Below are 15164 nucleotides of genomic sequence, written 5' to 3' on the forward strand. Positions count from 1 at the left end.
GAGAGGGATGTCCAACTGGATTGTGAGAAGGATGTCCGGGCCTAAACCAGTATTCGAACACCCCCCGAGGGTACAGGCTGGGCTGAGGGACACCCTCCCTCCCCTGTGCACAAATTTTGTGCACCAGGCGTCTAGTTACTGTAATATATTGCCTGAAACATGATAGGCCTATATCTTGTTTAATTCAATGACGTGTCTGGTTTAGGATGAACAAACTCCTGGGTAATGAATTTATGTAAATCAAATTTATACCCAAGCATTTATAAACACTCACTTGTTCAAGAGTTTTCTTAACACCCAAGATGGTTTGTATTCCATCCTCTATATTATTTTAGCATACTTGCATTGTTTTCTCTAGTTGTCACAGTGATTCTAGTTTTAATCATCTCACCTGCTCCTTCTACACGACAAGTATTATAGATGAAAAATCCTTTAAATTCAGGATATTTGTCTTATTCCTTTTCAATTAGAACACAGTGCCTTTATACATTTTAATCATGACATATACCTTTGAGCTTTGCTGTAATATTTTCTCTGAGTAAAATTGCCAAATAGTTTGTTGTAGTATAGTTCATCATTTTTTAAATTTATTATTTTTGCTCATCCTCATCTGAAGGATATTTTTTTTCCCATTGATGTTTTAGAAAGAGTGGGAGGGAGGGAGAGAGAGAGAGAAGGAGAGAGAGAGAGAGAGAGAGAGAGAGAGAGAGAGAGAGAGAGAGAGAAACATCAATGTGTGAAAGGCACATTGATTGGTTGCTTCCCACATGTGCCCCAACTGGGGCCAGGTATTTAACCTGCAACTGGGAATCAAGCCCACGACCCTTAGGTGTGCAAGTAGGTGCTCTAACCACTGAGAAAAATTGGCCAGGGCTATTTTATCATTTTGACTATATATTATAAATTTAGACATAATTAAAGCATCATTAATTACTCACATGTGTACATAAATAATTATTTATAATCATATTACTATTTCATTGTATGTAATGTCAATAAAATATTTGTTATATTTTAACCAAACTTCATATCTTATCTATTGGTTTTTAAAATATCCTATATAATAAAAGGCTAATATGCAAATCAACCAAACAATGGAATGACCATTTGCACTAACCACCAGGGGGCAGATGCTCAATGCAGGACCTGCCCCCTGGTGGTCAGTGCACTCCCACAGGGGAGCACCGCTCAACCAGAAGCCGGGCTCAAGGTTGGCCAGCGCAGCTGTGATGGCGGGAGCCTCTCCCGTCTCCGCAGCAGCACTAAGAATGTCTGACTACCGGCTTAGGCCTGCTCTCCATGGGGAGTGGGACTGAGACATCAGTCAGACATCCCCTGAGGGCTCTTGGACTGTGAAAGGGTGCAGGCTAGGCTGAGGACCCCCCAAGTGCACGAATTTCATGGACCGGGCCTCTAGTTTATAAAAAAGATTAAATATTGTTTTCTATGTGTTTTTTTCCTGTTACTTTTCAAGTATATTGTGATTATATAAACTGGCAATATTTCACTCATTGAAGCAACAAAAATAAACAAGTAGGACTATGTCAAACTTAAAAACTTTGGCACAGCAAAGAAAACCATCAACAAAGTAAAAAAGCAACCTGCTAAATAAGATAAAATATTTGCAAATCATATATCTGATAGGAGGTTAATATCCAAAATATATAAAAACTCATACAACTCAATAGCAACCAGAAAAAGAAAAAAAAGAAAAAGAAATGAAAACAAACTCAAATAATCTGATTAAAAAAAAATGGGCAGATGATTTGAATAGACATTTTACCAGAGGAGACATTCAGTTGGCCAATAGGTACATGAGAGATGCTCAACATCACAAATCATCAGGAAATACATATCAAATCACAATGAGTTATCAGCTCATATCTGTTAGAATGGTTATTATAAAAAAAGACAAGAAATAGCAAGTGTTGGCCAGGAGGTGAAGAAAAAGGAACCCTTGTGCACTATTAGTGGGAATACAAATAGTACAGCTATATGAAAAGAGGTTCCTCAAAAAAAAAATTGATCCAGCAATTCCACTTCTGGGTATTATCCAAAGAAAATGAAAATACTAAATTGAAAATATACACTGAGTGGCCAGATTATTATGATCTCTGAATGCATAATAATCTGGCCACTCAGTGTATAGCCTATATAATAAAAGGCTAATATGCAAATTGTTCTCTTGACCAGGAGTTCGACCAGCAGGCAGGCCGGCCAACTGCCCATGTCCCCTCCCCCTGGCCAGGCTGGCTGGACCCCACCCATGCATGAATTCATGCACCGGGCCTCAGAGATCATAATAATCTGGCCACTCAGTGTATATGAGCCCCCGTATTGGTTGAAGCATTATTTACAATAGCTAAGATATGCAAAAACCCTAAGTGTCCATCAATGAATAAATGGATAATGAAAATGTGGAATATTACTATGTTAAATGGTACAAGTCTGGCAGAGAAAGACAAATACTATGTGATCTAATTTATGTCAAACTAAAAAACAAATAAACAACAACAAAAAAAAACAGAAAAACAAGCTCATAGATAGCAATAACTGATTGGGGCTTAGCAGAGGCAGGAGTGGGGGTGGGTGAAAGGGGTCAAAAGTACAAACTTCCAGTTATAACATAAATAAGTTAGGAGGATGTAAGGAACATCAAGTAGGTGCAAATTATAGTTAATTTGCATATTTAAAAGTTACTAAGACAGAGGAGAGAGTGAAAGAGCCAGTGAGAAGCTGAAATTGTATCTGACCTAATTTCTCAAAGGATGCTCAAGGAGCAAGTAATATATGACAAGATCCTAGTCTGCTTATCTACAATGTATCAAGAGAGATCTAGAAATACTTTTCAAGGCATGTATGAAACTTGTAGTTCAGGGTAGTGGACTGAATATTTTTGTCCGCCCAAATTCATATATTGAAACTCTAATTTAAATTGGATGATATTTGGAGGTGGGGCAACAAGAAGTTGGTAGTAATAATGCAGTGGCAATTACATTGCAATTTCAAATCAACAAGTTGTACACCTTAAACTTACCAAATTTTCATTTGTCAATTAAATATCAGTAAAGCTGAAGGGGGAAATGAGGAAGCCAGAGAGCATTATCCCTCTCTCTGCCACGTGAGGATACTCAGCAGTTTCCATCTGGACGAGGGCCTGTTTCAGAACCCTACCATACTAGCGTCCTGATCTCAGATGTCCAGCTCCAGAACAACAACAAAAAGTTCTTGCCCAGGCCTCACTGACTTCGATGTTTTCATTGGAGTGAAACAAATGCTACAGGAGTCAGTTTTTACTTTGATATTGAATTCTTTTTAATTTCGTATGAATAGAAAGAAATTATTTATTTTGAATGTTATATTAATTTAAACTATAAATACATTTCTGAAGAGTTGAAAAAGTAAAAATATAACCCACACTTCTATTTTCTAGCACAATGTTATTTACTATATAAATATTTGGAATTCTCTCTGTCTCTCTGATATATATCAAACACAATTATATTTCCTGGTTTAAATTGCTGCATGTTTCAATTATGCATGAGATTACTTTGTCTGCATATATGTTTCTTTACTAGAGTCACTACTGTATTTTTATGGAACAATTTTATGGAAAAGCAGAGCATGGTTATATTCTTTGCTTAGATCATTCTTGATTAGTATAAAGAGACCTTACACTACCAAAATTTCCACTTGATTTATTTATACAAACACAGAAATTGTTAGATGCGGGACTGACAAAAGACTAGGAATCAGCATAACAGTAAGCAGGGCTTCCTTCCGCTCATTCGCTCATTGTTCCCTAGGGAAACACAAAACTATTGGTGTCATTTTCTCTGCAGTATAAGGTATTGCCAAATGAAGAAAATGCCATATAATTTATGTGCTTGATTTACATAACTACTTTTACTTACAGTTTATATATTCATTAAAGACATCTAAAATATGAAAAAATACTGTATATTCTTAATAACAAACCAAACTGAGTAGCAACATGGACAACACTCCATTATAAAATGAAGAAAATAATCTATACTAATAAAAAGGTATTATGCTAATAGAGTGGACATCGTCCAGGCGTCCTTCCATGCAAAGCTGCAGCGGCTGCGAGGGCTAAGGCTCAGGCAGCCTCAGGTGGCTGCAAAGGGCCCAGGCTCAGGCAGCCGCGGGCAGCTGTAAAGGCCCAGGCTCAGGCCAGCAGTGGCAGCAGCAGTGGGGTAATGGGGGTGGCGCCTTCCCCTGATCCGCCAGGTCGCCTCCCGCAGTGGGAGGCCAGACTGTGGCTTAGGCCAGGATCCAAGGCAGAGGTGGTTAAGGGTCATCAGGCGGGCAGGAGGGCAAGTTAGGATCAATCAGGCCAGCCGGCAGGGGGGCAAGGTAGGAGCTATCAGGCCTGCAGGGGAACAATCAGGCCAGCGGGGGGGGGGCAAGGAAGGGGTGATCAGGCTGGCAGGGAGCAAGTTAGGGTTGATCAGGCCAGCAGGGGGCAAAGCAAACAGATTTCAAATATGTTTAATTTAACTAAAAATAAATATTATTCAGCTACTTGAGAAAATATTATGTAACTATTAATATAAAATATCAAAGTAATTTAATAGCATGAAAAGTGTTTAATAGTAATTATATTTTAAGTGTTTTCCATGCTCAATAAGATTAACAATATTTAAAATGTGTTCTTTGTGGTCTTTGTTTTTCAAAGTTCCTAATTAAGGCTATATTATTTTTATAAGATATTTATTATGAAATATTTTTATTCTGCAGTTTTTAAAAGAAGGTTCAGTGTATTATAATAGAGTGGTATAGAAAGTAAGTACTTTTTCTCACACAGAGGAACCACATCCACCACCCGACTTATACAGTTTGCTGATGAGCATCCTTAGTGTAATGTCTCATAGACCTTCAGCGATTCAGTTTGAAAAGAGAATTTTATGTCAGTACATAAATTTCTTGTCAGTAAAAAATGAAACTGTGTGTCAATGGATTCCTATTCCAGATGGCTGAGCAAGTTGCTAGCTGCATCACCTTAATGTCTCATCTTCATTACTTGAGTTTTAAACTGAGAGAGTGAGAGACGATAATCTGTAGAATTTCTATTACTGGATTCTCAAGCTAGCTAGTAGGAGAGAGAGACTTTCCAGGTTTTAGACACTAAATTGTGCTCTAATAAATATCTTTCTACATAGATTTCTGAATACCAGGATTCTTTTCTCTATAGGATACTTCCCGTATGTGGAATTTTCAGGTCTCAGACGATTATATATACACACTCAGAGAAATTAAATATCACATGTAATATAATAACATATAATATTATCAATGATGTAGTATAATTTTATTAATAAATTAATATTATTAAATATTTAATAAAAGTTAACAGACTTCCTTCTAAAAAAGCTAGGAACCTGCCCAAATTCTTCCAGAGCACACAAAAGTATCTTCTTCCTCACATAGATGACAGAATCATGTTAAATTAATATTTCTAATTAGTTCAACTATGAAAAAATATAAAATTATATTGATTTCTTATATTTGTTGCTTGAGTAACGAGTTTTGAAGTACTTTTAACTTTTTTTGGTTTTTTTGGTCCAGCTCTTCTCTGAACTGTCTACTTTTACCTCTGCTTAACTTTCAATAAAAGACTATAAAACATTTTCTTTGAAAAAATTCTTGTTTATTTATTAATTCATTTACTTTATTTTTAATTAAATTTATTAGGGTAACATCAATAAAAAAATTACATAGGTTTCAAGGGTACAATTCTATGATACATCATCTGTATGTTGCCTTGTGTGCCCACCGCCCAGAATCAAATCTTCTGTCACCATAGATTTGACCTCCTTTCCCTTTTACCTCTCCCAGCCCACTTCCCTCTAGTAACCACCATACTGTTATCTGATTCTATGAGTTTTTATTTGTTTTTCTTGTTTTTTCATTTGTTACTTTCAGTTTTATATGCCACATATGAGTGAAATCATATGGTTCTTAACTATTTCACTTAGCATGACATTCTCAAGATCTATTAATGATAATATTGTCACAAAAGACACTATTTTATCTTTTTTATGGCTAAGTAATATTCCAGTATGTATATGTACCACATCTTCTTTATTCTGTCATCTATTGAAGAACATTTATGTGTTTCCATGTCTTGGCCACTGTGAATAATACTGCAATGAACATAGGTTGCATATATCTTTGTGAATAAATGTTTTCAAATTTTTAGGTAGATATCCAGAAGAGGGGTTAAAATGCACCCAACTTCATTAACTATTAGGGAAATGCAAATCAAAACTATAATGAGATATTACCTCACACTGTAAAAATGGCTATTATCAACAAGACATGTAATAACAAGTCTTGGAGAGAGCATGGATTAAAGGGAAACCTTATACACTGCTGGTGGGAATGTAAACTGGTACAACCACTAAGGAAACAGTATAGAGGCTCCTCAAAAATTAAAAATAGAGTTTTCATATGAATAGCAACCCCTCTTCTGAGTATCTATCCGAACTGGAAGAGTTCTGATGATAACTGAAGATCCTGATTCAAATTTATGGACCAGTATATTAGGAGTAGGTCTTTAAACTTGAATATAATTATTTTTCCATACACACATACAATCACATAAAACATGATTTAAATAGCTTTTATTGCAGTTTATTTTAGATAAAAACTGTATGCAGTGTTAACTGTATTTTACTAGGTTATTGAGAAAGCATGGGAAAGTGAACATGTTAAAGAACTAGAACTTGAAGAAAAATATGGCTTTAGACCATTTCCCAGTTGCAGAGTTCTAATTGACTACTAAGGAAGATAAGACTACAACAAAAGTCTTCCAGAACATAGGAAACAGCAGATAGCAACAGTTAAAATGTATGTGCTATGGTGGTGTGGAGGTGACCACGAACTGAAGAGAGGGGAGAAGGAGGAAAAACAAATCAAGGAAAATAAAAGAGAAGACGATAGAGTGAGAGAACATGGTGAGATAAATGAAACCAGACAAAAAATATGTCCAGAAATCATTTCCTAGTTTTTGCAAAGTTCCTGTCTCCTAAGATCAGAGTTTTCTATAGAACTATTACATTTTAAGAGTTTCTTACTGTTCCAACATATCCTTCTTGGGTGCATGTGATGTGGGGAAGAAATAACAGAAAGAACCTTTGTTGTGTGTCTGAGCCAAGATCAAGGAGAAAGAGCAACTATGGGAGTCCAGAATGAATGTGACTTCAGTAAAAGCAGAAAATTGAGACAGAAATGGCTAAATGAATCTAAGATCTAAAAATTTCAGTATCTTGAGGAAGACATTGAAGTTCTTATAAGACATTTTCTCAAAAGACTGGGACATCACCAAAATCTAAATAACATAAAATTTCACACTTGTCTTTGAATATGCCATTTATTTTTAACACCAGCCTTTTCATGTTCATCTCTTAATTCTGCTTTTTTCACTTCTTGAATTTTGTTTTGCTTCTCCTCCACTTTGCTGTATCATTTGTGGCCTTTAAAGTTCAGCTTAAAAATAACATCTTTGATTGACCTCCCTGATTGAGAACATATTTTATGGAAAAATAAATTTAGACTATTCATGTTATATTTTAGGTATAAGAATTCTTGGCAGTTAGAAATGCAGGACAGGGTTGTAATAAAGATCAAGACAAAACATATTGAGTGGAAAGATTTTACACAGAGGTGACAGTGGAAACTGCTCATGTGCAAAAGATCTCTAAGAAAGTAAGACCTTCAGGAAATGTCCAGAGTAGGAAGTCAATACTAAAAGAATAGTTTTGAGATAAGCACCTTTTAAATCATTAAAAATAAAAAAAAATCAGTGCATCCATATCTAATATTTAATATACTTTACAGCATTAAAGTTTTTGAAAATTAAGAATATACATGTGGTAACTAGAAAAAAACTATCAATATTCAAAAACTACCTTCCTCTAACAGGCTAGCTAACAAATATAATGCATTATTTTCAACTGGGTTGTAATTTTGTTGATTACCATATGAGACAAAATAAGAACAATCATAATAGGACATCTGGAACATTTCTATATGGAGAAAAACTATTATTCGTAATGTCTTTGCAGAAATAAACTTATCCAAATATTTCATTAAAACAAGGTTTTCAAAGGTATATCATTTGTGGATTAAATAATGGAATTCAAATATAGAAATAATTCTATTTTACGTAACTGATATAAACATATATCTAGTGGTGTCTATTACCATTGTTTTACTAGCGTATTAGTTTTAATGCTATTTTAAAATAGTATGCATTTGTATTTTCAATCTTATCTTTTACATTTTTCTTCTTTATTTTGTTCATAAGTAGAGAGAGTAATCATGCATATTATTTACAATCCATAGGGCATAGTAAGGAGATTGCAGAGTCCTGGTATGTGTTTAGGGCCCTGGTACATGCTTTGTAAAGCTAACATTGCTATGTACTCCACTTCCACAATTTGTAATTTTTGTTTTTACAATGTTACCTGTTAATTTCCATGAAAGGAAATAAATCATTGCAATATATTATGTCAATACTTTTTCTCCCAAAAGGGCTATGACTGTTTTCTCCGTTTTATGCAGCAATACCTTTATTGATTTCCAGAGAGTATATTACATTAGAAATCATTACATTTGTAGTAAAAGAAACACTTTTCTCCTAATGCAATTTCAGCAAGAATAAATCTCAACTAATAAACACAATGTGCTACTCTATACTTTTTATTTCCAGATTTATAAAATATACTAAGCATATTGCATGATGTACTATTCTAAAAATGTTAACTTTAAAGTTCAATGTGAATACTTTTTCTCCAAAATTGTTAGGCATAGCATTTAAATAAATAAAGCTATTAGTAATTCTAATAATTTTTATCACTATTATAATAAACTATTAGAATTCAATATTGTACTATAATGCTATTTAATATATCCCAAATATAATATAAAAATAAGAATACTATCAACAGGTAATATTTTACTTAATAAAATAAATAGCATTGATAAATATTAGTGTCATATAAATATACTATAATTAAAATGTTAATAAAATGATTCAGATCAATATACTGTAATTATCCATACTAATAAAAGGGTAATATGCTAATTAGAACAGATAGATCAGATATCTTCTGGACATCCTTCCTGACAAAGCCGGGGCCCTGTTGGAAGATTCCCAGAAGTCCCAGTGCTGCAGCCCCTTCCACAGAGGTGGTGGGAGTGGGGGCTATGTGGTCCCACCCCTTCCGCAGAGGCAACCACAGAGGCAGCGGTGCCACACCTCCACAGAGCGCGACCATGGTGCCTCAACCTCCCACAGCCCCTCCTCCCAGCTCGCTTGGCCCCAGATTGCCCCCCCCCCCCACCACCAGTGGGCAGGGGGCAGGGCCAGCACTAAGAAGCAGCGAGCCCGGTTTCTGGTTGAGCCACACTCTCCCTCCCCTGCCCATGCTCATACAGAAGCCAGGCTCACGTCCTGAGAGCACAGCGGAGGTGGTGTGAGCCTCTCCCGCCTCCATGGCAGGCGGGCAGTAAGGAGCAAGGGGTCCTGGACTGCGAGAGCCCGGGACTGCAAGAGGGATGTCTGACTCCCAGCTTAGGCCCAATCCCTGGAGGGTCCTGGAGTATGAGAGGGCACAGGCTGAGCTGAGGGCCCTCCCCGCCAGTGCACAAATTTCATGCACTGGGCCTCTAGTGTAATATAAACCATTTATAAAGCAGAATAATATGAAACAACACTTAGTTTACATTTTGCAACTATAACCAATAATTTTTTTTAAATTATGAAATAGTTTCTATACTTTTGTTAAGAAAATGAGCCAATCAAGTGAGAAATGTTAAGATACCAAGCAAATTCCTTTAACTTATAAGGTGATTTATGAGCAATGATTTATTCTGTCATCTCTATTGAATAGTCCCCTTTCAACAGCTATAAAACACCCCTATTTCACAAGCTTTTGCTCTAAGTACAATCCTAAGTCAAAGATTGTTTTTGATGATGAAGAAGGGGTCTAAAGAAAGGAACATAAAGCAATTAAAGCAAATGTTAAAGATTATAGTTATTATTGATGTTATATAATTAAACATTTATTTTATATGGTTTTAAAACATAAATATATTTTTATTCTAAAGAATTGATATAAATTATTGATATATTTTTGCTCTTTATTTAATTTATTTTTAGTTTAATTTATTAGGATTACATTAGTTAATAAAATTATATAATTTTCAAGCATGTAATTGTTCAATAAACAATACTGGACAATATATATATAGTGTCATGGATTGCAAGTATATAGTAAGCATGTATTTTTACTATGTATATTATGTATTTTAAAAATGTATTTAAATATATAAAAAGTCGCTATTTTGAGTCTCTGGATCTCTAATTTATCTATCTACCTGTGTAAGCAATAGTGGATCCTTAATAATAACTGTTGTTGTTACTTATCATGCTACATTTCCATTAACAAAAATGAACTAGGACTCAGATTGAAAGTGTTTTGAGTTATTACAATATTTTATTGTTTCAGTGAAAATGACAATGATTCTGTGCAATGCAATTAATGACATGGCATCATTTACATCAATAACAAAAAATGTGTATTCCCAATATCCTTTAGAATTGTAATTTATAATAAATTCATATGTGTTTTCCAGAAATATAATATTTCACTTATTAATTATGTTATTTAGGCTCTAAAATGTTCCTATAGTGACATATGTGATGAGATATAAATATATGCATTTATAATCTTTAAACAAAATATGTAGATTTCTATGACTAGGGTGAGCAATTTTTAACTATGTATATAAAATCCTAATATACAAATAGACCAAATGGCGGAACAACCAAACGACCGAACAACTGGTCACTATGATGTGTGTTGATCACCAGGGGGCACACGTGGAACATGGCAGGCGTGGGCTGCAGCAGGATGGTGGAGCAGGTGAGTGGGGCGGGGGGGAGGGGCCACCGGTCACTGTCATTGGGGTGAGCCTCTGATGATTACTAAAAATTCTTTGCTCCCATGTGCAGTGGTTCTGCCTGGCACTCACACCTGCTGCTGGCACTGGCCCCACTCATACCCACTGCTGGAGCCCAGCGCTGGCCCCCATCACCCCTCAGGGCTTCTCCATCTCCCCCTGCTCCTCAGGGGCGATTGGGGCAGCAGCTGCTGCTCACACCTGCTCCTGGCACCAGCCCCAATCGCTCCACACTGTCAGTGGGTGTGAGCGGAGCCAGAGCCGTCAGCATGTGGGAGCAGCAGCAGCAGGAGCAGGGCTGCCAACAGACAGTGGACTGGGGGCTGTGGTGGGAGGAGCTGAGCAGGGGCATGGAGGATGGGCTGAGATCCGTCCCTGTGCCCACAGCAGCCTCATGGCCCACAGTTCTTTTCAAGGTGCATGAATTTGTGTACTGGGCCCCTAGTCTTGGTATAAATGTCATGCTATTTTTATTACATATAATAAAAATATAGATAAATACTAAATGCACAAATGTGATTTTCAATTTGATTAAACTGTACAAGTTTCCATGATAAGGGATGAAATAAGAATGTGTCCTGAAAGCTTATATCATGTATTTTTAAGAAATCACAAAGAATGCAAAGTAGGAAGACAGTGGGAGATGTTCAAGTTACTTTTGCTCCTCAAAATTATTAGGTTGCATGCTTAGAAAGGTTTTAACCTCTTCATAAAATGTGATTTCAGACCAACCCATGCTCCAATCATACAACATATACAGTGAAATAAGGACAAGAAGAAATCATTAAAATATGATTAAGGTCATCGTTCAGTTTTGCATAATTGGCTTGAGTACTGAATTTTGCTAATGCTCAGAATTTTTCTCTGTGTGATATGCAGTTCACTGGAGGAATAATAGCTTCTGTTAAAACAAATTCTTAGCGTTGGTAGGGTGTTTTTTTCCTATTCTTCCTGCTGTGAACAAGATTTTTAACTGCGAGTTTTACCAATGCTGATGTATAACTATGGCAACTATTTGAGTGTTCTTTAACTGCCTAATTGAGGAAAGTTGTACAAGCACTGATCATGGTTTGTATGGAGAGGCGGTCTACCGTGGGTCTGGAGCATCTCTGCACATGCTTGCTGAGTGTGTCTGATGGCCAGATTTCTCTTTCTTCTTATACTGAGCAGATTCTGTGGCTAGTAACACAGGAAAACAATAGGTCAAGACAGTTACAATGTGACTTCCACGTAGCTGCTTGTTCACCAGGGGAAGGCAGACAGGTTTATTTGCTGTCTGCTCCAACCTTAGGTGCTTGGTCAAAAACAAGTGGGTCTTTGACCCCGTGTTTCTCAGCTATTTCACAACTCACTGTTTTGGGGGCATTATTGAGGACAATCAAATCACTCCATGGACATTAGGGGCAGGGTAACCAGTGATATTCTGATTGTCTGACTATAGCTTTTTCTGTGAGTAATTAATTCTTCATTTCTGATGCAAGAGTTTCATGAATATCCATGAATTGTACCAGTTTCACATGTTAGCTTACAAGTAGTATAAAATTTCAAACCTTTCATAAGTCTTAATATAATTCAATTCTTGCTCTTATATTTTATCAAAATTGAATTTGAGCATAAAATACACATACATGTCATTGTACAATGCTGAGCACTATGTCAAATATCTCTTTAACAAGTTTTCATGGACAGCATTTCTATCAGCCAGTGGTGCTAAGGCTCAAAAATATTCTCACAGCTCAAAAATGCTGTCATCTGGATGGTACTATCTTCCTCATTGTTCCAATTCTGTCAATCATTCTGTCCTTGATCCTTATCTTTTCCCATATCTAGCCCTGTGGAATTTTGTTTTCCTCAAAAATTTCTAAACTTTCAGACTTTTTACCTGCAAATACTTAAAAATTTATTTTCGTTATTCTGTACTACTTTTCTCCAAATCAACTATTCTATATGTTACTCTTCACGTCTATAATATATATCCTAAAACGTATTTATTACTTGCTTATTCCTATAGCTTCCCTCTTTTGAATTTACTTTTTTCCCCTGGGTCTGTGATTTATGTTGTACTGTGTGATCTACTTGGCTGTGTTCTCTCTTTCATGGTAGATATTTTTCAGGTTAGTCTTTTCTTCCTTGAAGCCAAAGCTAAAATCTAATCCACTATTTTGTAGAACCATGATCAAATTAAACCCCTTCCACATAAGATCCAATATGGGGAATTGCTATTTTCAAGTATTAATATATTAAAATATCATAATAATTGTATATAACATGCATATGGTTCTTACCATTTATATTTTTATTCTTATTGACTAATAGCATGTCCTTAATAATCCCCAAACATTATTAGGTGACTTTTCCAAGATGAAGCAGGTGGAGTTTGGCAAAATTATGATTTAAACTGGGGCAGACTGGCTTGAATATTTGATCTCTTAGTTATTAAGCTAAGTGATTCTCATTTGTATAGTGAATATGTTCAAAAGTTAAATTCCATGGTCAGTACCAAATTTTCTTACTACTCCTTTGTTAGCAGCATCCAAATTAATAGTTTCAAATCTGGGAACCTATCTTCATATTTCCCCAACATGCTAACAACAAAATCACTATCAGCAATCTTCTTCTGACTATATATGTAAAAATGGTTTAATTATTATCTCTTGTGGTAGCATCTTAGAAAATAGCATTCTCCTTTAAAATGAAATAGAAAGGTATAGTGGACAGATATCAACATCCAATAGATGATAGAAATTTACATCCATCTTGGCATTTCTTAAGGACCATGAACTAAGTTGCATTCCTTGGGTTTTAGTTTCTCTACTGAAAATTTGAGAAAATAATGTTCTCTTTACACGATTGTTGTGAACTTTTTAATAACACTACTATTTGTATGGCATAGTGTAAGCATTCAATAATATTATTTCTTTTCCTTCTCTGCAAAGTATATCATGGATTGTCTTCAATATCCAACATCTGTTCAATTTCACACATCACTGCTCTTTTGTGTATAAAATGAGAGACCATAGTACATATTTATTAAATTACCACAAAAATATTAAATTAAAGGCAAGATCCTATATTCCAGTGAATTTAAAGGTGAATTCTTTGTGAAGCAAACATTATTTTCTGTCAAGAGAAACCTTCTCTTTCCTGTTCTATTTTTTTAAATTATTGAGAGAGCTTTAGTAGGAGAAAGGCATATATAGCAATAATAAATTTTCAATATTTAAAATTGAATTAATTAAAGTAACTTATTTACCAATAAATCAAACATATTGTTCAAGTAAAACACATAACTAAAATAAAGGATATGTTCTATATTTCTTATTAATCTCTTATATAAATGTTTCATCCTCTTCCACTAGACAATTTTCATGGTAACCTCTAAATGTCCTGGAACAAAAAATTATGTCTTTCTTTTAACCTTGGAGTTTCTATTGAAATTAGAGCAATCAAATAGACAAATGAAATTGGGATTTCACAACATAGAGCCAAATTAAGTCTCTGTTACACAGGCTAAATTATAGAGTGTTGTAGAGTGTTAATCTAAAGAATTAGATAATTATGTCCTCATGCTGTGATTTTCTGCTCCCCAAATTCACAAAATGACTTCTTTATTATCAAGGTCTACCATATCAAGAAAGTATTAGTCTGGGCTTATTTGGGGGAAAAATAGTCTATGAAGTCAACTGAGTCTTATATAACTAGCGTATCTCAATTCAAAATAGGAAATTAATTTTCAGTAGGTCACAGAATAACTCCTTTCCTACATCACAGATACTGTTCTTAGGACTGAGATCTCAAATTCTGTACAAGATAAGAACTAGTGTATCTCTTAGAAGGGTGAATTGGACATTCCCAAACTAGTCATCCATGTGTTAGTGCCAAACTGACATCAACAGATGGCAGAATGGCTTAGAACTGCTGTCTCCTGCTTCATTGCTGTCACTAGGTAATAGGTTAAGGTAATTAGCTTCAGATGTTTTCATTTATCCATTGCCATAGACAGTGGGGAAAGAAGGAGTGCAGACATGTTCCCAAAAGATCTGAGAAAATTTATGTTACTCCAACAGAATGTTGAGGAAGAGTGAAAGGGCTCAGGATCTTGTGCCATCTATATATATAAAAGCCAAAGCGACCGTGCAACTGTTCAACTGGTAGATATGATGCACACTGAC

The sequence above is a fragment of the Plecotus auritus genome (genome assembly GCF_963455305.1).
Source record: "Plecotus auritus genome assembly, chromosome: 3".
NCBI lineage: Eukaryota > Metazoa > Chordata > Mammalia > Chiroptera > Vespertilionidae > Plecotus > Plecotus auritus.